This window comes from Eptatretus burgeri, chromosome 3 (genome assembly GCF_056783735.1).
Source record: "Eptatretus burgeri isolate ZD-2024b chromosome 3, Ebu_testis_v1, whole genome shotgun sequence".
NCBI classification, from domain to species: domain Eukaryota; kingdom Metazoa; phylum Chordata; class Myxini; order Myxiniformes; family Myxinidae; genus Eptatretus; species Eptatretus burgeri.
The window spans coordinates 62,453,011-62,478,496 of NC_140963.1; the positions used below are offsets into that span (position 1 = coordinate 62,453,011).

The 25,486-nt window shown below is 44.9% G+C and overlaps 1 protein-coding gene across 16 annotated transcripts in view; it reads right to left on the minus strand.

The window, feature by feature from the left end:
- The window catches only part of LOC147030044 (myocyte-specific enhancer factor 2C-like), an 81,952-nt gene that overhangs the window by 52,824 nt on the left and 3,642 nt on the right, over positions 1–25,486 (minus strand). For 2 of the 16 annotated variants that reach the window (XM_085873733.1, XM_085873716.1), the window contains exon 1: positions 24,904–25,133. The exons of 1 other annotated variant lie outside the window; for it this stretch is intronic. The gene's annotated coding sequence lies outside the window, so the exon portion shown is untranslated. Of the gene's footprint in view, positions 1–6,726; positions 6,776–15,835; positions 15,930–20,555; positions 20,658–24,560; positions 24,634–24,903; positions 25,134–25,486 lie in introns of those variants that run through there. 13 more of the 16 variants (XM_085873724.1, XM_085873718.1, XM_085873719.1 and 10 more) reach the window with 13 other exon arrangements.

Genomic DNA, 25,486 nt, shown 5'->3' on the forward strand with positions numbered 1-25,486 from the left:
GAGATCTATGCGCTGCCCATCTGTCTGCTGACCCCTCCGCACTTTACCGTTTCGCAATACAAGATCATCCATTTATCAGCCTAAACGTTTATATTACAATGCAGGCGTATAATGCAATCAGATTTGCAAGTCAGTCTTAAAACAATTCTTCACGATTGAGATTTTTTTTGTGAACAGAAATACATATATAACAAGCAGCGTGGAAGAAGAGCAATGGAAGTCACAAACCACCTCCCCCTTCACCCTCTCTCAAAAATATCGAGATAGGGCACTCATTATGTGTTCACCGTCCCCTCCCTGAGGAAAGAGCAACGCGATAGAGTACAATGCACATGCCGAAGAGGTACAATCGAAGGAACTAGCAGCGCCCGTCTCGTCACAATACAAGAGCTATTGTACTTGTGAGGTGAAGGCCAAGATAATGCAGCTGGGCCAAAAATCAGGTCTCAGCTTTTGTCAAATCCAACACAGCCATTCATCTTGATCAACTAAAATAGAGATAAAAAGATTAATTTCCTGTAAGAAGTAAGTGCAACAAAGTTTTTTGTTTTTTTGACATAAACTCGTCATCGTTTTGGTGCATAACCCAAGTTGGATAATAAAAGATTCAATGAAAGGCATAATACAAAATTGCCACATTGCCACTGATACAAAAATGGAAGCCATCATTGCCATAAACAACCACAAAAACCACCAGACACCCAGTAGGAAAGTTAGCTGATAATGTTTTTCCCTCTCTTCTTCAAAATACTAACAAAAGGACAAAACTACCAGCCTTGGTCACGACAAGCGGCTGCTTTCAGCAGTACGAGCAGGACGCGGTCGCGTCCTTGAAAAAAATCTAGATAACGCAGCTTCTAGAAAACTGCAGCTGTTGCATCAAAAGGATCCCTTTAGAAATGCTGGATAGATGGGCGCCATGGCACGGTCTACCAAACCACGTCAGGGTGCTTCAGAGATTTAAAAACAAAGTGAAAACTTGTTTACAAGGACACTTGGTTAAACGTTACAAGGCTGATAGCCAAATGACAGTCCAGAAGGATACCAGCCATTGTGGCGTTAGGAAAGGGATTTAAGTTCAAGGAGAGGAAAAAAAATTAATCGACAAATGAAAAACCATGCACAGTAATGCCTTGTGTCATTCACCCATTCCGCGAGATAATTCAACGACAATTTATTCCTTTATGCTAACTCTACTCACCAAGCGATAAGTCAAAACAAAGACGGTTTGTTTGTTACACTTTATTTTGGTCAATCTTGCCTTTGACATTCATTCCATTTCTGGAAAACTTTACAATCCAAGCCAAAGAGCTGATTTCTTCCGTTTTGACATCCATGTCTGCAATTTGTGTCACATTCTGACCACAGAGTGCAACACAACAGTTGATGCCAAGGGTACCAACTCCATCACGCAATTCAACACATCCTTTGTCGTCTTCTGCCGAGCTGGGCAGAATCTTTGGGATTCTCTTTTTCAGGTTAAGAACATCATCATCAGAGATCTGTGCCCCAACGAACTATGCCCACTGGTAATTAAACATTTGCATCTTCACTACCTGCATTTGTAAGGTCCAACACCCTTTCCAAGAAGCTTATGGCTATTTTGGGTAGTGCGCTGATGAGTACGTGGGTGTGACATGAAAGGCTTGCCAGCTCTCTGCAAAATACCACACGACCTAGAGGGCGCAATACAACACTTGTGCAGTGTTCGACTGATGAGGCTTGAACATTCTCCATCTAAAACTGTTGTAAAAGCATGATAAGCAAATCCTTTGTTTGGCAGACACTTGGGCAAAGTGTAAAGAAGATACAGTTATCACCTAATGGAATTTCTTCTGCAAGGCTTAATGGATAATAAAAATGACAATTGTCCTTATAATAGGTACAAATTGTTTCCCAAGTAGACAAAGATCTGCAATTTCGTTGAGGGCTATTGTGCATAATATATTAACATAGCTGCCAGTACATAATCATATTTCCATCGGGGAACTAATCTCAGCAGAATTGTATTATATTGGGAGAGAATTGCTGATAAAACCTATCTGGCTTACTAATGACCTACAAGTTGCAGGAAACATGTCTGATCTGGCTTATGTGAGATGTCAGTCCACACTTTGTTGATGACTCTTAAGTGCCTGAGAGTAACTTTGTTGGGAAAACATGAGGCACTTCTATAGAGTGGAGATGCCAACATCAACTTTATGAAATAACTACTGGATATACCCATCAAGAATAAGTTATGGGATGTTATGGCATTTCACAGGCCAGGATGGCCATCGAGCAATGTCGGGATGAACGGAATAAATGGAGACAACGATCACATGACGGTGAAGTTTGAATCCTGCCAACTGGAGTTCTGCGATGTCATCCATCCTGGCAAACGCTTTGAGAAAAATCTGCTTTCGACTGGGCCAAACAGAATAAAACATAGAAGTAAATTTGGATACTGTAAGGAGAATCAAGACATTCTTAGTTATGCGGTCAAAGTTTGGTGCATACAACAAAGACGATGCGTGAAGCAGTAAGAGAGGAAATAGGAAATGGGACACTGTCCTTTTATCTACTGTAGATGCATTATAAAACTACACAAGTTATGAAACTTATGTACTGCAAAATATATATATATATATATATATATATACATATATACATATATACATATATACAGTGGGGAGAACAAGTATTTGATACACTGCCGATTTTGCAGGTTTTCCCACTTGCAAAACTCGTAGAGGTCTGTAATTTTTTATCATCGGTACACTCCAACTGTGAAAGATGGAATCTAAAACAAAAATCCTGAAAATCACATTGAATGATTTTTAAATAATTAATTTGCATTTTCTTGCATGAAATAAGTATTTGATCACCTACCAACCAGTAAGAATTCCAGCTCTCACAGACCTGTTAGTTTTGTCTTTAAGAAGCCCTCCCATTCTCCACTCATTACCTGTATTAAATGCACCTGTTTGAACTAGTTATCTGCATAAAAGACAGCTGTCCACACTCAATCAGACTCCAACCTCTCCACAATGGGCAAGACCAGAGAGCTGTCTAAGGACATCAGGGACAAAATTGTAGACTTGCACAAGGCTGGGATGGGCTACAGGACAACAGGCAAGCAGCTTGGTGAGAAGGCAACAACTGTTGGCGCAATTATTAGAAAATGGAAGAACTTCAAGATAACAGTCAATCTCCCTCGGTCTGGGGCTCCATGCAAGATCTCACCTCGTGGAGCCTCAATGATCATGAGAAAGGTGAGGGATCAGCCCAGAACTACACGGCAGGACCTGGTCAATGACTTGAAGAGAGCTGGGACCACAGTATCAAAGAAAACCATAAGTAACACACAACGCCGTCATGGATTAAAATCTTGCAGTGCCCGCAAGGTCCCTCTGCTCAAGCCAGCGCATGTCCAGGCCCGTCTGAAGTTTGCCAATGACCATCTGGATGATCCAGAGGAGGAATGGGAGAAGGTCATCTGGTCTGATGAGACCAAAATAGAGCTTTTTGGTTTAAACGCCACTCGCAGTGTTTGGAGGAAGAAGAAGGATGAGTACAACCCTAACAGCACCATCCCAACCATGAAGCATGGAGGTGGAAACATCATTCTTTGGGGATTCCTTTCTGCAAAGGGGACAGGATGACTGCACCGTATTGAGGGGAGGATGGATGGGGCCATGTATCGCGAGATCTTGGCCAATAACCTACTTCCCTCAACAAGAGCATTGAAGATGGGGCGTGGCTGGGTCTTCCAGCATGACAACGACCCGAAACACACAGCCAGGACAACGAAGGAGTGGCTCCGTAAGAAGCATCTCAAGGTCCTGGAGTGGCCTAGCCAGTCTCCAGACCTGAACCCATTAGAAAGTCTGTGTTGCCCAGCGACAGCCCCGAAACCTGAAGGATCTGGAGAAGATCTGTATGGAGGAGTGTGCCAAAATCCCTGCTGCAGTCTGTGCAAACCTGGTTAAGAACTATAGGAAACGTCTGATCTCTGTACCAAAAATATTAAGTTCTGTTTTTCTGATGTATCAAATACTTATTTCATGCAATAAAATGCAAATTAATTATTTAAAAATCATACAATGTGATTTTCAGGATTTTTGTTTTAGATTCCGTCTTTCACAGTTGAAGTGTACCTTTCATAAAAATTACAGACCTCTATGTGCTTTGTAAGTGGGAAAACCTGCAAAATCAGCAGTGTATCAAATACTTGTTCTCCCCACTGTATATATATATATATATATATATTTTTTTTTTTTTAATCAACACCACAGGAAAACAGTTGTTCCTGTATGTTTCCTCTGCTGGGTAGTGCATTTCACAGCAAAGACTCAATCATGAGACCCAAGGAGCTTTCAAAAGACCTCCAGGAGAGAGTTGTGGAAAGGTACAGATCAGGGAATGGACATAAAAATATTTCAAAGGCCTTGAATACCCCTTGAAGCACAATCAAGACGTTCATTAATAAGTAGAAGGTTATGGTACCACCGAGACCCTACCTAGATCAGGCTGTCTCTCCAAACTGGATGAGCAAATAAGGAGGAGACTGATCAGAGGCCACCAAGAGGCCAATGGCAACTATGAAAGAGCTACATGGCTTTATTGCAAAGACTGGTCACTGTGTGCATGTGACAAGAATATCCCAAGCACTCCACAAGTCTGGCCTGTGCAGTTGGGTGGCAAGAAGGAAGCCATTATTCAAAAAAGCCCACCTTGAGTCCCGTTTGAGGTATGCAAAAAAGCACTCCGGAGATTAAGAAGCCATTTGGTAAAAAGTTTTGTGGTCTCACGAAACCAAAATGGAACTTTTTGGCCTAAATGCAACACGTTAAGTTTGGCACAAACCCATCACAGCACATCACCCAAGGATCACCATCCCTACTATGAAGCATAGTGATGGCAGCATCATGTTATGGGGATGTTTCTCATCAGCAGGGACAAGGTGACTTATTAGGAGAGAAGGGAAAATGGATGGAGCAAAATACAGAAAAATCCTTGAGGAAAACCTGCTGCCCTCTGCAAGAAAGTTGAAATTGGGATGGAAATTCACCTTTCAGCATGACAATGACCAAAAGCACACAGCCAAAGCTACACTGGAGTGGCTAAGGAGCAAGAAGATAAATGTTCTTGAGTGGCCCAGTCAGAGCCCCGATCTAAATCCAATCGAAAATCTGAAGCATGACTTGAACATTGCTGTCCATCAAGGCTCCCCACACAACTTGACCAAGCTTGAACAGTTTTGAACAGAAGAATGGGCAGATATTTCCCAATCAAGGTGTGCAAAGTTGGTAGAGACCTATCCCAATGGACTTCCAGCTGTAATTGCTGTCAAAGGTGCTTCCACCAAGTATTAACTCAGGGGTGTGGACACTTATCAAACCAAGATATTCTCGTTTTGTATTTTTTAATTTTCTGAAATTTGTAGAATTTCTTTTTCACTTGGAAGTTATGGGTTACAATGTGTAAATTATAGGTGCAAAAAGTCTGATTTAATCAATTTAATTCCAAGCGATAAGGCAACAAAAGGTGGCAATTTGGAATTTGGAAACGGGGTCGAGACTTTCTATAGGCACTGTAAGTTTTAAAACTCATTTTGTACTATAATGTTAAAAACATGTTTTAAAACTTATCTCGTGGAAGGTAGTAAAAACTATAAAAGTTTTAAAACTTATTGTGTGGTGTAAGGCAGTAAAAACTACACAAGTATTAAAACTTATTTCGTGAAAGGTAGTAAAAACTATAAAAGTTTTAAAACTTATTATGTGGTGTAAGGCAGTAAAAACTACACAAGTATTAAAACTGGTTACGTAGTGTCAATAGTAAAAACGACACATAAGTATTAGAACTTATGTAGTGCAAGGTGGTAAAAATTGTAAAAGTATTAAAATGTACATACTGCAAGTCCTCACTGAACATAATCATGTTCTTTAAAAGTGTGACTTTAATATAAATTCCCCATAATAGTTAATGTAAATAAGGGGAAGGGAGGGGGTTTGGTTACAGAGAAAATTATCACCAGACAAAAAAGACATTATATAAATATACAGCATCAGTTTTAAATAATTTTAAATAAACAATTTAATACAGTACTTATCAATGATGATTGTGAAGTGGTGAGTGGTGGAGTGAGAGGATGAAAGAGTGGATCGAATCGATCGTCCTTACACTTTGGGCTGCAGCACGGTACATATAAGGCTTTCACTGTGCGTACTCTGATTGGGCTTATGCAACGGTATTACAAGTGCAGCTTGTACACCAGCTTTATATAAAAATCAGGAAAACCACTAGTTTGGCTACTAATTTAGAGGTTTTAAGTAATTTTGATGCAGACGAGCATACAGTAGTTATCTACTGTGCACGACGTTATTATAGAACATTGTGTGACTTTAAACAAGCATGTTCTTGAATAGATCAGCAACATAATAACTAAATAATACTAACCAGGATAACATGCACTGTAAGGTGGTTAAAAACTACAAATGTATATTGTAAAATGTATGTACTATAAGGGGGATAAAAACACGTTTCTAATCACAAGGTCACTCGGTGGAGCGCATACCTGATCCACAAGGACATATTGGGCCCACTACATTTTTGAAATATCATGCTATGTATCGTTTTAGACCTATCTCTCAACGGTGAAGAATTGCTTAAAAAATTCTGGTCGCCAGATCCGGATCTGGATCTTCACCAAAATCTAATCGGTTTGTTGTAGTCACACACCCAACCTGTCCACGTTTCATCCGAATCCATCCACAACTTTTGAGATATCCTGCACACAAACAAACAAACAAACAAACAAGAAAAAGATGTCCTGCAAAGCATGATAATTGCAACTTCCACCCCACCCCCCACACCCCACTCTCCAAAGGTTGCCAAGGATACATCAAATTGTTCATTTCATCAAGATTAAAATTGACAATCTTAATCAAAGCTCAGGTCAATCGGATGAAAATTGATTATTTTTCAGATTGAAATTTGCTGATTTTAGAAGTTTGACCTTGAGTTGACCTTTGACATTTTGATCTCAAAAATAGTTTCCCCAATTCAGTGATGGACTATGCAAATCCTGTTGAAATTTCAAGTCAATCAGATAAAAAATGACGATTTTAGAAATTTGACCTCAAGATGACCTTTGACCTCAAAATCAAGAGGCTTCTCAGTTGAGACGACTTCAACAACCTAGTGAAGTTTCGTGAAAATCAGTTTTAAATGACCTGTAGGCGATTGACAGACAGACAGAATAAGAAAAATCGACTGACTAATATAATTGAAAAATCTTCGATTTTGCAAGTAACAAGAAGACGTCATGCAGAGCACGATACTTGCAAAATCCATCGAACAAATTTGAGCTCAAAAATAATTGGTGGTTGACTTCAGTGACCTGATATGCAAATCCCTTTCAAATGTCAAGTCAATGGGATGAAAATTGAGGATTTTAGAAATACGTCCTTAATTGTTGACCTTGGGCCTATGTTGACCATGTGATCTGTTGACCTCAAATAGAATTGGCTCGTTGAATTCAGTGACCTGAAATATATATCCTCTTCAAATTTCATTTCAGGTCAGGTATGGGAGCATGAGCCGCAGCAGTGCGTCACTGCGTCCACTTTCCGCCGGTACTCAAGGGGCCTCTGTCTGGCCATCCCCCAGGCAGACGCCTGGTCCATCCCCATCTCCTTGAGATGGCGATCAACCTGCGACAACCACAAGGCTCATAGTCGGCCCATTGGCCTCCTCCACTCACGAGGCTCCCTTGGTGAGAGAATCTGGTGAGCAGGATCAGCATCAGGAAAATGAGCCACATGTCCATACAGCCGCAGCTGACACTCACGGACTATGTAGGTAACAAATCTCATTTGAGTCTCTCTCAGCAACTGCTCATTGGACAGAAAGTCCGACCAGCAATAGCCAAGGATTCTCCGAAGAGATCTGGTACCAAAGGAATTAAGTGTCAGTGTCAGATCCCAGGTCAGAGTCCCAGTCTCACATCCATAAAGCAAGACTGGCAGCACCAAGGACCTGAAGACACAGACTTTTGTCCTCCCGTACAGGTTCCGGCAAGCACCACACCCCATGATCCAGCAAATCCATGACTCCCTAGGCCTGAACCAGACGTCTGTTGACCTTTGGCTCACAGCCAGGAGAGACATGAATATCACTACCAAGGTAAGTGAATCTCTCCGTGACCTCAACGTCCTCACCACAAACAGGTACAGACATGATAGCAGCATCCAAGATGTCATTGAAAGCCTGGATCTTAGTTTTGATCCAGAAAACCTGAAATCCTAGTGCCTCAGACTCCTCATTCAGCACCTTGAGGGCCCCCAAAAGGCTATCTAGGGTCTCCGCAAAGATGATTACATTGCATCACCTGTGAAATCAAGGTCAGAGATCTTGATATTCTCAAACAATGCAATGCAGCTTGATCTCTCCGACATCCTCCCCAAAATACAGTCCATACAAGTGCTGAAAAGTGTGGGAGCCAGTACACACCCCTGACAAACTCCAGTAACAACTGGAAATAAGTCAGAGATGGTACCACCACATCTCACAGCACTCTCAGTACCAGAGAATAGTTCAGACATCAGATTGATCAGTTTTGGTGGCACCCCACGAAGATCAAGAATCCTCCAGAGGGTATCCCAATTCAATGAATCACATGCTTCACAGAGATCAACATCGGCTACAATCAGCCACTGCTGAAACTCTCGTCTGTGTTCGGTGAGGACGCAGAGAGCAAGAATACGGTCAATCGTTGACCTATTTGGTGTAAAGCCTGACTGCTCTGGATGCTGGTGCTCAGGCAGATGGTGGTGAACCCTGTCAAGATTTATCCGAGCAAAGACCTTGCCCGGCACTGAGAGCAGTATCACCCCTCGGTAGTTGTTGCACTCTTGGCGATCACCCTTCCCTTTCCAGAGAGGGATAACAAGGCCCCTCTTCCAGTCAGTTGGGATGATGCCTGTGTTCCAGGTAGAGCACAGAACTGCATGCAACAACCCGAGTACAGCATTTCCACCACCATGGAGAAGTTCAGCGTGGATGCCACAGATCCATGGAGCTTTACACCATTTTAACCGGATCACCGCATCCTGTGTTTCCACAAACAAAGGTGGACCACAGTCGATTGGAATGTCAGAAATCGGGACAGTAACACCCCTGACATCCAACTCGACAGCTGGTGCATCAGCCGGGTACAGCCACTCAAAGTAACCGGCCCAGTGGGCCTTCACTTCGGATTGCTTTGTCAAGAGCCCACCACACTCTAGTCCAACTGCAGAACACTGAGGGATGGGTGAGGAGGAATGCTATGTGCGAATTCCCCTGCAAGCAGGATGAGAATCACATGTCCACAGGTCATGCTCTACCCCCTCACAGATTCCTCGCACATAGGCCTCCTTGTCCACCCTAATGCACGTACCGTTTTATGCCTCAGCTCCCTGGACAGCTCAGCTCTGCCATTCAGCCTGGCCCTGCAACTGTGGTCAATGGCATCCAGTGCCCCTTGAGACACAAAATTCTTCTTCACCCTATGGTGAGTTCCAAGACATCTACCGGCAACATTAAGGATGGTGGTCTTGAAATCACTCCACAACTCTTCAGGATCCCCCAAAGCACTCAGACCCCCCCAAATCCCCACTCAGCTTGTTCGCAAACTCCTCAGCTACCCTCTCATCCTTGAGCTTGCCAACATCCAGCCTCGGCTGGGATGGTACCATTCTCCTGGATTTAAGCTGCAACTTCAGAGTTGCGACAACAAGCCTGTGGTCAGCATTGAGGAATTGAGCTCTCCAGCCGACCCTGCAGTTCCAGATCATCCTTCAGCGACCATCAACGAGCACATGGTCAATCTCCTTTGCCACACTGCCAGCGTTGGAATACCAAGTCCAGCGATGAGCCGATGGGCGCTGAAACCATGAACCAACCATCTTTCGTCCATGACTTCTCGCAAAATCAAGGAACTTAGTGCTATTCTGGTGCACAGTTCCAGACTCATGGGGACCAACACATGTCCCATAACCATCCCTGTCAGTTCCATTCGATGCATTGAAATCCCCCAAGACGAGAAGAGTATCTCGCCTGGGGCACTGATCAACCACAGAATGCGTCCTTCACGGTGAGATCACTCACCTCAGTCGGAGCATTTTCAGAGACCAGGGAAATGACACCAAAGGAGTGACGAATCCTTCGTCTCACAATACGCTCGTTGACTGGTGTTACCTCAATTATTATTGGAGTCAGCTTATTGGACACAGCTACAGCAACTCCTTGGGCATGCCAACCATCAGAGCGACCAGACTAATAGTAGGTGTAACCACCCACCATGGTCTCGCCGCAATCCGGTCTCCGAACCTCAGAGAGTGCTGCAATACCGATGTCCAAACACTTGAACTCAGATGATAACAGAGACAGGTGATTATCCTCTCTTCGGGATAGGACATTCCAAGCACCCACCCGAAGGGACCGCCTCAGGTTAACCCAAGGAGACAGCTGTCTGGTGGATGACACCTCAGCACCACCCCGACACACACGACCGCAATCTGACTCGGGAAGGTTACCCCGTGGTTTCCCTCCTATCATCAAAGATTGAGGTTCCCGAAGCTTTGCCCCAATCCCATCATCCGGTGAGCTGCCCTGCGAAGGGCAGCTGCACAGGAGGTACTCCCACAGAGTGGGTTTTCAGATTTTTTTCTGCTTTTAGTATGTTTTGCGGAATGAAGGGTTTTACGGTGGCCGGAGTGCAAATCCTGCCACCAACCTCCTTATAAAAAGTAACCCAACTGCAGGAGGACGTCCGCAGACATAGTTGAGCACGAGATATGGATGGCTGTTGGCTCACAAGGAGCTCCTCCACCCTTTGACAGGTTTTGTTTTTCATCCTGCTGGGTGTCCACATCATACACCCTCCTCACCAAGAAATTTCGTGGGGGAGACAATCGAGTTGCCGACAACCCGACCATGGAACAGGTGAGTGCAGCTTTACATGGTACCTGTAGCAAGTAACAGATCTAATCTGACCTGACCTGACAACCAAAACTTTAAGTCAATCAGATGAAAATTGAGGATTTTAGAAATACTGTCGTGGGGCCGAGTTTCGGTGGCGAGCACGACCGCTCGATGGAGCAGTAGAGTCGGCTCCACCAAACACCTGGAATTTATAGGTCGTCACCCCGGATAACTCCGGAGCCGACGGGTCCCTTATCGGACCGAAGATCGCCAATAGGTCGACCGCGTGGGATAGGGTCGATTGCCAATTTCAATTTACTTAAATACCCACGTCGTCCAAACTACCGGGGAAATTCACCCTGGGCAGGATCTGCGTGATCGGGGCCGTTACCGAGCCGGATCCGAGCCCTACCCCGAGCGGAGAGTACCAGAATCCTGCTGGGCCGATTGCACGATTTCGGCAGCAATGAGGCCTCCCAGTTCCCGTTCGCAGTGCGGCAAACCAATGATAGAAACACAGAAACGAGCTGGTACATTCAACAATAGGGGTATTTATTTACAATAGGGGGAAGGGAACACACAAAGAGAAGAGCTATCACGACTATAAGAAATGCAATGTACAATGAGCAAAAGAAAGCACTTGCACAATTCTACATGAAGACGGGTGCGCGCACGCGCGCACACACACACACACACACACACACACACACACACACACACACACACACACACACACACACACACACACACACACACACCCTGTCGGGTCTTTATTGAAGGCTTCCAGCTCGAGGAAAGGATAGCTGGAGACCAGAGCCTGTGCTTGGACCTGTCCACCTCGTGCGGTCTTCGACGATCCGGCTCGGCAGGACTCGAACCCGCAACACGATGCCGCTCAAAGCACCAGGTACTGCGCTCTCCAACCGGCCACTCACCAATTAATCAAGACCAAGGAGATCAGAGACAACGATGACCCAGGACCAGACGAACCAGCCAGCATCAAGACCCACGACCCCCAAGACGACGATGACGACCACCACCACCACCACGACGACCACCACCACCACGACCACTGCTCCTAGCCTGGCATTCCTTTATATTCCTTTTTCCTCCAGGGTGAGAATCGCCATCTGAGGCGATCTCCACCCTCATTGACCGGGGTGCCGTGGGAAAGTCACTCTCTGTGGCAATCTCAACCCTCATTGGCCGGCGTGTCGTGGGAAAGTCACCTTCTGTGGCTTGATTGGACAAGGGGCACGCCCCTGCCTTCCTGGGCGGAGTCCCAGTCTGAGGCAATGGAAATCTCTGCCCACGTACGTGGCTGAACGCACGTGGGCAATGGCGTCGGTGTGTGAAGTGAAGTGAAGGAGATTTGTTGTAAACGAAACTCCGCAGCGCATACATGTAATTCCCGTTAGACACAGGTAGGGGGCCCTAACTATAAACACACACTTACCGATATAACTATTCTCGAAGGACCTGAATGTTGAGTGCTCATGGCTGCCAGATTCGTAACACTACCACCTTATTTGTTGACCTGTGGCCGATGATGACCTTTTGACCTTAAAAACAAAAGGCTTCTTCCTTATGACAAACTACCATGTGGTGAAGTTTTGTGAAGATCGGTTCAAAATTGTGACCTGTAGGCAACAGACAGACAGACGGGAAGAATAACAAAATCGACTATCCGATATACTTGAAACAGCTTCGATTTTGCAAGTAACAAGTCTGACGCTAGCACCCCCTCGTCCGCCTTCGCCGCCGCCGTCTCTCCACAGCTCCGTCCTCTTCACTCCGACTCCGCGAACTCCCAACTGCACTGAACCCGACTGACGAACGCAGTCGTTTTTATAAGCCCCGTGGCTTCGCTCTTTCCTCTTTGACCCTCTGCCTCAGACCTTTCACCTCGCTCCCCATTGGCCCGAGGAAAAGTGGGCGTGAATGCTTTTTGATCCATGAATTTGCATATAGCGACCGCCCTCCAACGCCCTGGAGGCGGGGCCAAACCGCCCCTCGCTCACCGATTGGACGGAACAAAAGTGGGCGTGAGTCGTTTTTGATCCATTTTTCTTCAGAAAGTCCGCGATGCTTTTGAACACGCTGCACGGTGCGCGCCCTACACGAGTCCAGCATCGGTGCCCACGAGTGGCGCGAGATGACGGTGATGCGATGGTGGCGAGTTGTGACGGTAAAGGTCGTGGCGGTTGTGGTGAAGCGGCGTTGTGGTTGGTGGTTGTTGTTGTGATGGCTGTTGAGACGTGGTTGGTGGTGGTAATAATGGCGGTTGGTCCAAAATAAAGATAGTAAAAGAAAAACGGCTATCCTGAAGAGTCGCAGCCCTCATGAATGACATTTATTCCCTCTAGACAACGGGTTTGGGCCTAACTACACATATACTTACCGAGATATCTCACCTCAGGGACCTGAATGGTGGTTTGCGAATTTGGTCAACCACAACAATATATATACATACATATATACATATATATATATATATATATATATATATATATATATATATATATATATATATACATATATATATATATATATACATATATATATATATATACATATATATATATATATATATATACATATACATATATATATATATATATATATATATATACATATACATACATATATATATATATATATATATATATATATATATATATATATACATATATATATATATATATATACATATATATATATATATATATACATATACATACATATATATATATATACATATACATACATATATATATATATACATATACATACATATATATATATATACATATACATACATATATATATATATATATATATATATATATATATATATATATATACACATATACATACATATATATATATATATATATACATATATATATATATATATATATATATATATATATATATATATATACATATATATATACATATACATACATATATATATATACATATACATACATATATATATATACATATACATACATATATATATATATATATATATACATACATATATATATATATATATATATATATATATATATACATACATACATATATATATATATATATATATATATATATATATATATATATATATATATATATATACATACATATATATATATATATATATATATATATATATATACATACATATATATATATATATGTATGTATATATATTGTTGTGGTTGACCAAATTCGCAAACCACCATTCAGGTCCCTGAGGTGAGATATCTCGGAAAGTATATGTGTAGTTAGGCCCAAACCCGTTGTCTAGAGGGAATAAATGTCATTCATGAGGGCTGCGACTCTTCAGGATAGCCGTTTTTCTTTTACTATCTTTATTTTGGATATATATATATATATATATATATATATATATATATATATATATATATATATATATATATTTACATATATACACACATGCATCCAAAAAAAAAATCAATGACCTGTTTTGAAAAATGAATTGCTCTTTGAAACCAGCCCAATGATGTTAGAAAGGAATACGTGACTTTTGTGATGACATAATACGCCCCAGAATGATCGGTGTGCATGCACAGAAACCCCAGGAAACTTGTGTGTTCAGGGCGAAAGAAAGTACATCATGTGGCCGGGATAACGATGGTTACCTAAAATGGTTCACAAAGCTTCTGAAAGAAGCCAAAAATACTTGGAAAAGTACCTGAGAGAAAGGGTTGTGCCTCAAAAAGTGCACAACAAAAGACTTGGATAACTTTATCAGCTTGCCAAATGGAAAGCTGCTCGTACTGCAAACTCCCGACCATGTGGGCCGGTGAAAGGCCGAATGGACGTGGTGTGCCACAAAACCCCTCAACGGACCTCTATCAGTAAATGCACTGTGTATCTGGATTTGATGCAAATGAACACCGATGTGAAGAACACATCTTGGGCTTGTGAATGTACCCGTGAAGTTGATGGAGAGCAGTACTCCGCAGCCTGATGGAGTACTGCTCTCCCCTCTGGGCTGGTGCTCCTGCCTCCCACCCTTCTCGGCTTCACGCTGTAGAAACCAAGGCATTTCGGATCATTGGCATCTCCCTCAATGAAGCTGAGTCTTTGGGCCTCTCACTCAATCACCGCAGGTTGGTCGGTGGTCTTTCTGTCTTCTACCGTCTCCTCTCCAGCCTCACCCCCCCTGCTCTCTCTGCGATTTGTCCCCACCACATTGCCGCAGGGCGCTCAAGGTCCGCCAACAACCCCCTTCTGGTAAAACCACCAAACTCACGAATCACTGCTCACCTTCACTCTTTTTTCCCGCCTTTGGAATAAACTCCCTCACTCTATTCATTCCCATTCTTCCCTCCAGGCGTTCAAAACAGCTGTTCACCACCACCTCTTATCATCCCCCATCCAAATCCTCGATATTTTCTACCCCCGATAATCCACCCAAGCCCACCTCCTTCAACTTCCCTGCTTTCCTTCCTGAAAGTCCCTGTTATGTCCATCTTCTATTCCCCATGTTCCCCGTCCCATCCCTCTCCCTTCCACAGATCTCCAAATGTCTCTGTCCCCACTATTTTGTCCTTCCCACTCCCCCCTCCTGTCTCACGCCCCCCTTGATGTGCGTTGTGTGTTGGCTCTCATACGAGCCTTGACAAGGTATACAAAAAATATTTAAAAAGTTTAAAATTATGATATTTGCTATTCATCATGTTGGGAGGTAAGAACTTCAGAAGCTGTGTGGGCTGATATAAATATATTGTTTATTTGGTTCTGGGGCCACAAGAGAAATATTACAATATATTTTTGCATCTACTACGAAATAGAAAAGTGTGTGTGTGTGTGTGTGCGTGCGTGCGTGCGTGCGTATATACACTACCGCTGCTCACTTGTAGTAACAGGAAATGTAGAAATCTATGAAACAGACTCCGCTCATCCACAGATATTTCTCATGTTCTTATATTCTCGTGAATCTGATGTGTATTTAGGAACAGAACAATTATGGTTAACCATTTTGAAATTGCCACTCTTTCGTCAAAATACTGAAATTATGTTGAAAAGACGATTTAAATCACAGATTTGGTGGTCAGTGAGCAAACTGAGTCAGCATAAAAACACACACACACACACACACACACACACACACACACACACACACACACACACACACACACACACACACACACACACACACACACACACTTAGCATTAACATGTTTTAAAAGTCACGTATTGCCTGAATGAGAAGATAATTTGCACAAAGAAAAAACCCATCAAATTGGCTTATTCTCACAGGCTTAGCTTTTGGCACTTTTACTAAGCCCCTGCACTTCAATCCTCATCTGAACCCAAGGGAGTATGATGTAAGGTGTTATGTCACTTGTCGATACATCCTTTAATTATTGATGAGTCTTGAGGGAAGACAGCAGGAGAACAGACTGCACAATGCTTTCTCACTGTTAGGTCAGAGAGGACACCAACGCTTCGAAAGTTGTACATTCAGACAATACAAGGATGGGGATGGATGTGGGGACATGCAGAGAGGAAAAAAAAATGAGATAAACTGAAAAATGACTTTCATGTGGAGCAATAAATTGAAGTGAACACAATTATAAAACAGGTACAACTAGAGGGGGAGCACTCGGTGGAGTGCAAAACCTCCGCCGCCAATACTGCTAGGTCACTCAAGTGAACCTGATATCCTATTCATTCAATTTGACGTCAACAGTGCTCACAGACTTATAGTTTGCAACTTTCCCCTTCACTTTTAACTTTTATATACTCAATTCATTCGTCATAACTAGATTCCTTGAAACAGAAATTGATTTTACGTGGGTATATCCACCTGAAGTTCCAAAATCAGCAGCAATTATAATTTTGGCATGTTTTTTGTTTGAAATCACTTGTAACATGTAGAAATGCAAAAAAAAAAAATCGAAATTTTATTGAAAAAAAAAGTTGCAAAATTTTTTTTCGAACAATTTTTTTTTGGGGGGGTGGGGGGGGGTGGAAATCACTTAAAACATGTAGAAATGCAAAAACAAAAAAATTCAATTTTTTTTTCAAAATGGCCGCCATAGCGGCCATATTGGATTTTGGAGCAAGTCCAAAATCTAATGGCATGATCCTTGGACCATACCTAATCCCCCCACTAAGTTTCGTCGAAATCCGTTGAGGAGTTTTTCCATAATACTGTTCACAAACAAACAAACAAACAGAAAGGGGTGAAAACAGTAACCTCCGATCTTCGATGGCAGAGGTTAATAAATATCTGAAAAGGAGGGGAAAAAAACCAAACTTAATCCTTCCGAAAGACTGAAAGGTCTTGCATTCATTATATACCTAAACTTGGACAACTGCTCCTCTCATACCTCAATTTTTCTTTCATAAACTTCAATACAACACCTCCATTCATACATAATATATGGATGCCCCTTAATCTGCATGACCAAGGTTGTCAAGCATTACCCAAAATAAAAAGCCCCCCTCTCTCTCTTCCTCTGCCCCCCCTCTCCACTCACTCCGGTCCTCCGGTCCCCACTCACTCCGGTCCTCCGGTCCCCACTCACTCCGGTCCTCCGGTCCCCACTCACTCCGGTCCCCACTCACTACGGTCCTCCGGTCCCCACTCACTCCGGTCCCCCGGTCCCCACTCACTCCGGTCCCCCGGTCCCCACTCACTCCGGTCCCCCGGTCCCCACTCACTCCGGTCCCCCGGTCCCCACTCACTCCGGTCCTCCGGTCCCCACTCACTCCGGTCCCCACTCACTCCGGTCCTCCAGTCCCCACTCACTCCGGTCCCCCGGTCCCCACTCACTCCGGTCCTCCGGTCCCCACTCACTCCGGTCCTCCGGTCCCCACTCACTCCGGTCCCCACTCACTACGGTCCTCCGGTCCCCACTCACTACGGTCCTCCGGTCCCCACTCACTCCGGTCACTCCCAAAGAAGATTTGGTTCAACACTGGTAAATGAGCCACACAACAAAGATTACATTTGGTCGTTTGCCTTCCCAGCGAGTCAGGGGAGGAATTTAAGATTTAGCCAGGGTGCCGGTGATATCTTTCCTACTTTTCTGTGCTGTACGATAGTACGCGTAAAGGTTCTGTGGGATGGCAAAAAAAAATTAGACTTGAGAAGATGGCAACATCATGACACCAATCTTTGAAAAGCTAAACATAGTGCACAATTCAAAAGCAAAGATAAGTGCAGTACAAAGACCATGATGGTTCCTTATCATTATGAAGAGACACCAGAAGGGAAATGTACGAGTCCTACTGGAAAATTCTCAAGCAGACACCTGTTGTTTCGGCAAAACGAGGTCGGGGAAGGGGAAGGGGGTTGGAGGGGGGCAGTCAGCCAGTATTACAGCAAGCACAGCAAAGGCTGGTTGTGCCAATGAAAGCTGAAATCCAGAAGCATCATGCCATCCCTTGAAAATGATACCCGTCAATGACTATGCCAAGTCTTTCAGGTTTCCAGTAGTTTGCGACTTTTTTTTAATGATGCCATGCTATTGGCTGCCGTTTGCATGCCTATCTGTCACTCATGCATTGTGTTTAGTCTTTCTACCTACTATGGTGAGGTATGTGCAATCATCAAGATCGCCATCATTGGCTTTATCCCAAGCTTTGGCCCTTTAAATTGACAGTCGGACGGGTTACAGTGTAAATAATCATTCACCTTTTGCACTGCTTGGCTTCAACGATTGCAAATGGCAATGCCCCAGAGATGGCTGCAGCTTGCGAGATTAATTTGCGCCTCATGCCGAGTTATCTCAAATCAACATCTACATTTGTATAAGAGCTGCATTACCGCAAGAGTCATGGTCATCATCTTCGAATCAACATTTATTTTTCAGCTCCAGATGCATTAAACTTACCCCTCAATCTGCACTGCATTTTCATCATTGCCTTTGTATCAGAAATCCATGTATGATGCAGGAGGGCATAGGTTGGAAGGGAAATGAAGTGAAAGAGTGCTGGAGAGGTTGAGGTTGATTGGGTGGGGGGGGGGTTGTTATTTATTTTTCCTTCCATGACCGAAGGTGGATGGAGGTCATATTTTCACCCCTCTCTGTGTCTGTCTGCCTGTTAACAGGATATCTCATAAAGATTTTGGATGGATTTGTACGAAACTTGGTAGACAGGTTTGGTATTTGACAACGAAATTATTAGATTTTGGTGAAGATCTGGAAACTATAATTTTTGGGGGTGATTCTTCACCATTAAGAGATGGGACCAAGAACGATATATAGCATGACATCTCAAAAGGTTATGGATTGATTCACAAGAAACTTGGTGGACGGGTTGGGAGTGTGACAAGGACATATGGATTCAATTTTGGTGAAGATAAAAATCCAGATCCAAGAATTATTTTCATGATTTTTCACCATTGAGAGATGGGACCAAAAACAATATGTAGCACGATATTTCAAAAAGTTGTGGACAACTTATGACAAAACATGGTGGATGAGTTGGTTCGGTGACAAGAACAAGTCGATTTGATTTTGGTTCAGGTCCGAATCCAGATCTGGCCTGTCAGTGGAATACAAAATGTAAACTGCTCAGCCTGGTGGAGGTATGGACTCGACCGAGTACCGTTCCAGTTTTAAAGTAGCAATTACGTCAGCCGGATGTGCTCGAGCCATCACTATCGTTCTGTAGATATCTTTCGGACGTTTGCAGCTCCCATCTGAACATCTTCCCTCACAATGTTGTGATCTCACCATTGAATACTGTCGATTCGCCCGTCTTCACGATCCTTCGACACCAAATAAATGTACGCAAAATCTCAGCTCGTGGAGGAGCGAGATGATGGATGATAAATGAGTACTCACAAAACCACGTTGACAACAGGGTGGGGAAACAACCGGACATAAAGAAGCAGGTGGATGAACAGATGAAAACTGCTTATTCAGATTATCCAATATTTATTTTCATAGACAATCGATTTCTTCCTGCCAGTAAATAAATAAATAAATAAGATACATATTCAAGTGCAATTTTCTTTCCAAAGTTATGGAATATCACTTTAAAAGTCAGTCTGGAAAGTCAGTTACAGTAATAAGGAAAATCAGGTGCAAAGGTCACCAAAATCAATCATATCTGCAAACAGTTTTTTTGTGTGCAATAAACTGGGGTCTCCCTTGCTCAACATCCACCTTCTGGAGTTGAACACCAAGGGAAACATGATGGCTGTATCCAAACCAGGTTAAATCTCATCCGTGATATCACCGTTAAGTAATGTGCGGACCTGAAAGATCAACTTCACTGCCTTTGCCGATTATTAATTATTCAGCAGTGATGACATCACAGGGCTGGACAAAGTGGAGAAGCTGTACGCATCTTGACTCATCATTTAATCGTGGTTTAAAATTGGTCTACAAATTAAACCATTCCCAAAATGAACAATTTGACCTGTCATTTTATGCCACCTGACCAACTACGGTGACCCCAATTATTCCCATCTTCTTTGTGGGGTCGGCTGGGGAAGTTTTTTTTTTGGCCCAAGTCTTTCACGAACCGGCTGGCCAGGCCTGATGTTTGACTGAAGGTTGCAATCATTTGTAACTTGTTCCAGGCCACCGGCGATAACTCACCTACTCTTCACAAAAGACACTGATGGATCTACAATGTCCACCAATGACAAGAGCTGCTAGACGAGTCCTCCAGCTTAATCCTCCACAGATTGATGTGTCGCCCTACAAGTGAAACACCATGAGGGTAACAGTGCATCGCGGGGTCGAGATTCATACCCATTAGCTAGGCTAGACAGCTCAAAGACAGTTTTGTATACCTCCAAGATGTGCGCTCATGCTCTATGCACCACCTGAGCTTTGTAATTAATATTTTTTCAACAAATTGGTTAAAATGTTGTGAACAATAAATAACTACAAGGGCACTCAGTAGCGCATACCTCCGCCACGTTTTGCCTGATCCATGAGAACATATTGGGCCCAATACATTTTTGAAATATCATGCTATATATCAGTTTAGTTCCATCTCTCAATGGTGAAGAATCACTTTATAAATTATCAGATCCGGATCTTCACCAAAACTGAATCAATTCTTCTTGTCACACAACCAAGTTTCGTCCGAACAACTTTTTGAGATATCCTGCACACAAACAAACAAACAAATAAACAAAGACAGAGTTGTGAAAACATAACCTCATTCACCTTTGGTGGCGGAGGTAATAAGTGCATCAGCCAAAGTAAACCGACAAATCTTTTTTTCTTTTTTTTGTTTTAATCGCAAAATTCGTGGCAACTTCGGCAGGCTGGAATAACCAACTCAGACAAGAGTACGAGATGTTTGAATAGGTCCCACACGAGCAATTCGCAAGTCTCTGTAATTTTGCTCCTCTCATTTCGCTGTCAAAGTAATAACCAAGTCGGGTGAACTGATTACAAGGCCATAACTCAACACGAGCCATCGGAAAGTTTTGTGGAAAAGAAATCAAAAATGCTCATTCCGGAGGACCAGAACATGAACAAAAATTAACTCCTGAAACTGAATCTCATCCTTCCCTCGAGTATACCAAACATGTTGACACGTGCATGGAACAATAACAGGAAAACACATTTCCCGGTTGCTCCGTTGGCAATGAAATACATTGATGTTAACCGAATCTTCACGTCAAGGTGCACAAAGCGACGTCAGATTACCAAATCAGAATGGAGACGTTTGAAAGGCATCAAAATGATTGGAAGTGAAATTTCAGGAGGAACTTGGTTTTAGGTTTCTCTCTGAACGCACGACTCGTGACACTGGGATCCTCATATCAAATCTCATCATTAATGTCAATTTGCCAAGTTTCAATCCAAAACTCCGAGTTCGGCAAGCTCTCCCTCGAGACTGAAATCAAAGTCAGCAAGTGATTAAATTAATATATAAGCACACAGCCATATGCCACATATCTAACAAAATCGAGACTCGGTGGTCAAATGGTGAGAGCATCCGCTCTGAGTCTTGGAGGTCGGTGGTTCGAACGCCGAACGACTTCATAAATGGTACGTGCAGTTTCCTTGCTTGATAATCAGCGTTTATAAAGGACAGATCACGGACAAACGACAGTTGTGAAGACTTGATGGGACTCCTGGCCTCCTTGTAAAGGGTCTCGCATTATTAATATGTTAGATATGCAATGTTGTTGATGTAAAACCTCCAGGGAGAGCGAGATTGTAACCAGGCAGCGTGAAAATTAATGACGAGCAACCCTTCTTCGCATGCAGTCGCGGCCACTTCGCACCCTGACGTTGGAATCATCATCACAGGAACGTTCTCGGTCGGTATGCCTCCTCGTGAAACTCGTCTCGTCCAAAAATCATGGTCACGTGGGAAAAATTGCCATGCGACAAAGCTTCGAACCCAGCGAAGGGGCGTTGCGGCTGCAAAACTCAGACCAAATTTAAAACTTTATGCCAAAACTTTAGAAATCAATAAATCGACAGATGATGCTTCCCAATCGAAAATGTTTTGCATATCGAAACACTGTAGAATAGGTTGCTCATAATCATGTCTTTCTCTCTGTGTTGCTCTGTGTCACTCTGTATCTCTCTCTCCATGACCCATTCAGGGACTCACAACCTCCCTCCACCCCCACTCCGAGGCAATTCCTCGGGACTCACAAAGATACCCAACTACCAACGGGACCAGCCTCCCAAGAACTTACACTCATCAGCCAACACCATCCAATATCAGACTCACAAACCCCTTCAGGCAATCACCCTGACCCACTTGTCAGAAACTCACGACCCCTTCTCCAACACCTAGATCATCTTCCCAGGGACATTAAAAAAAAAAATCCACCGCACCACCATCCCAGCTTTACTCCACCCAAGGCTCTCAAAAACCACTCCCACATTTTTGACCATTTTGTCAGGGAATCAACCCCCCCCCCCCCATACACCACCACAGCAACCCTCGTCCCAGGGACTCAAAACGACCCTCTGCCTGTCCGCCGCCACACAACCCTCTTCCTAAGGACTCACACCTCCCCAACGGCACCACGTTGACCCTCGTACAACTCCCCAACGGCACCACGCTGACCCTCTTCCCAAGGACTCACACCTCCCCAACGGCACCACGCTGACCCTCTTCCCAAGGACTCACACCTCCCCAACGGCACCACGCTGACCCTCTTCCTAAGGACTCACACCTCCCCAACGGCACCACGCTGACCCTCTTCCCAAGGACTCACACCTCCCCAACGGCACCACGCTGACCCTCTTCCCAAGGACTCACACCTCCCCAACGGCACCACGCTGACCCTCTTCCTAAGGACTCACACCTCCCCAACGGCACCACGCTGACCCTCTTCCCAAGGACTCACACCTCCCCAACGGCACCACGCTGACCCTCTTCCCAAGGACTCACACCTCCCCAACGGCACCACGCTGACCCTCTTCCTAAGGACTCACACCTCCCCAACGGCACCACGCTGACCCTCTTCCCAAGGACTCACACCTCCCCAACGGCACCACGCTGACCCTCTTCCCAAGGACTCACACCTCCCCAACGGCACCACGCTGACCCTCTTCCTAAGGACTCACACCTCCCCAACGGCACCACGCTGACCCTCTTCCCAAGGACTCACACCTCCCCAACGGCACCACGCTGACCCTCTTCCCAAGGACTCACACCTCCCCAACGGCACCACGCTGACCCTCTTCCTAAGGACTCACACCTCCCCAACGGCACCACGCTGACCCTTCCCAAGGACTCACACCTCCCCAACGGCACCACGCTGACCCTCTTCCCAAGGACTCACACCTCCCCAACGGCACCACGCTGACCCTCTTCCCAAGGACTCACACCTCCCCAACGGCACCACGCTGACCCTCTTCCTAAGGACTCACACCTCCCCAACGGCACCACGCTGACCCTCTTCCCAAGGACTCACACCTCCCCAACGGCACCACGCTGACCCTCTTCCCAAGGACTCACACCTCCCCAACGGCACCACGCTGACCCTCTTCCTAAGGACTCACACCTCCCCAACGGCACCACGCTGACCCTTCCCAAGGACTCACACCTCCCCAACGGCACCACGCTGACCCTCTTCCCAAGGACTCACACCTCCCCAACGGCACCACGCTGACCCTCTTCCCAAGGACTCACACCTCCCCAACGGCACCACGCTGACCCTCTTCCTAAGGACTCACACCTCCCCAACGGCACCACGCTGACCCTCTTCCCAAGGACTCACACCTCCCCAACGGCACCACGCTGACCCTCTTCCCAAGGACTCACACCTCCCCAACGGCACCACGCTGACCCTCTTCCTAAGGACTCACACCTCCCCAACGGCACCACGCTGACCCTTCCCAAGGACTCACACCTCCCCAACGGCACCACGCTGACCCTCTTCCCAAGGACTCACACCTCCCCAACGGCACCACGCTGACCCTCTTCCCAAGGACTCACACCTCCCCAACGGCACCACGCTGACCCTCTTCCCAAGGACTCACACCTCCCCAACGGCACCACGCTGACCCTCTTCCCAAGGACTCACACCTCCCCAACGGCACCACGCTGACCCTCTTCCCAAGGACTCACACCTCCCCAACGGCACCACGCTGACCCTCTTCCCAAGGACTCACAATCCGTGCTGTCCTGACGTGCATGGAGCGATCGGATCGCAGCGCACGTGTCGCCACGTCCGAATCACTGGAGTGTGGGAAAAGCAAGACGACTACTTAAAATAAAACCGCCTGCCGATTATCACCGTGATTTCTGTAAATTTAGAAAGGCCGAGCACCATTAAAAATAGACACTCACATCTATATAAATAAAGGGAACGCGGCACTTCGCGGGTCACTGGGAAACACCTCGAGGGCGACCAACGCGGGGTCCTGGTGCACCGACACACGAGGTGAGGTGAGGTGAGGTGAGGTGTGTGCGTGTGGAGAGGGGGGTAACGAGGATTTCCGTGGTGACACTCACAATTTACTTCTCTTTTGGAGACGAACCTTCCGCGTCGAGTCCAAGGGTTCAGTGGTTGTCCCAAACACGACGTCCGCTTAATCGCCGTGTCAATCAACTGCGTCCATTCTCAGGGCTCCGGACGCTCCGTCGTACTTTATTATTTATTTATTTATTTATTTAACAACGAGCCGCGATTTAAAAACTATTCACCCGGGATGTGAGAAGGCGCCGGCGACTGCACAGCGATTTTAAAGGGGGCGGTACGATCAAGCTCTGACGTCACGGGGAGGTCCGTCGGGGGTGACGTCACGAGGTGGGCGGGACTCGGAGCTCGGGGAGCTGAGGAGCTGCTCGCTCGCGACGACACTTTACAACAATGGGCGTCAATGGGATTAAAAGTAAGAGAAACGGCCTTTGATGAAGAGAAATATGTTCGTTTCCCCCGTTTAGTCGTGGAACCGTTAATCCCAAACGATCGTTTCGAACTTGCAGGTTAAACGGTGCGCACAGACATGTGACGTCATAGTCCCGGTCGGCGTGAAGGCGTGACGTATTTACGGGTGAGGTGAAACATCGACAACGTTTCGCCCCCTGTTGGACA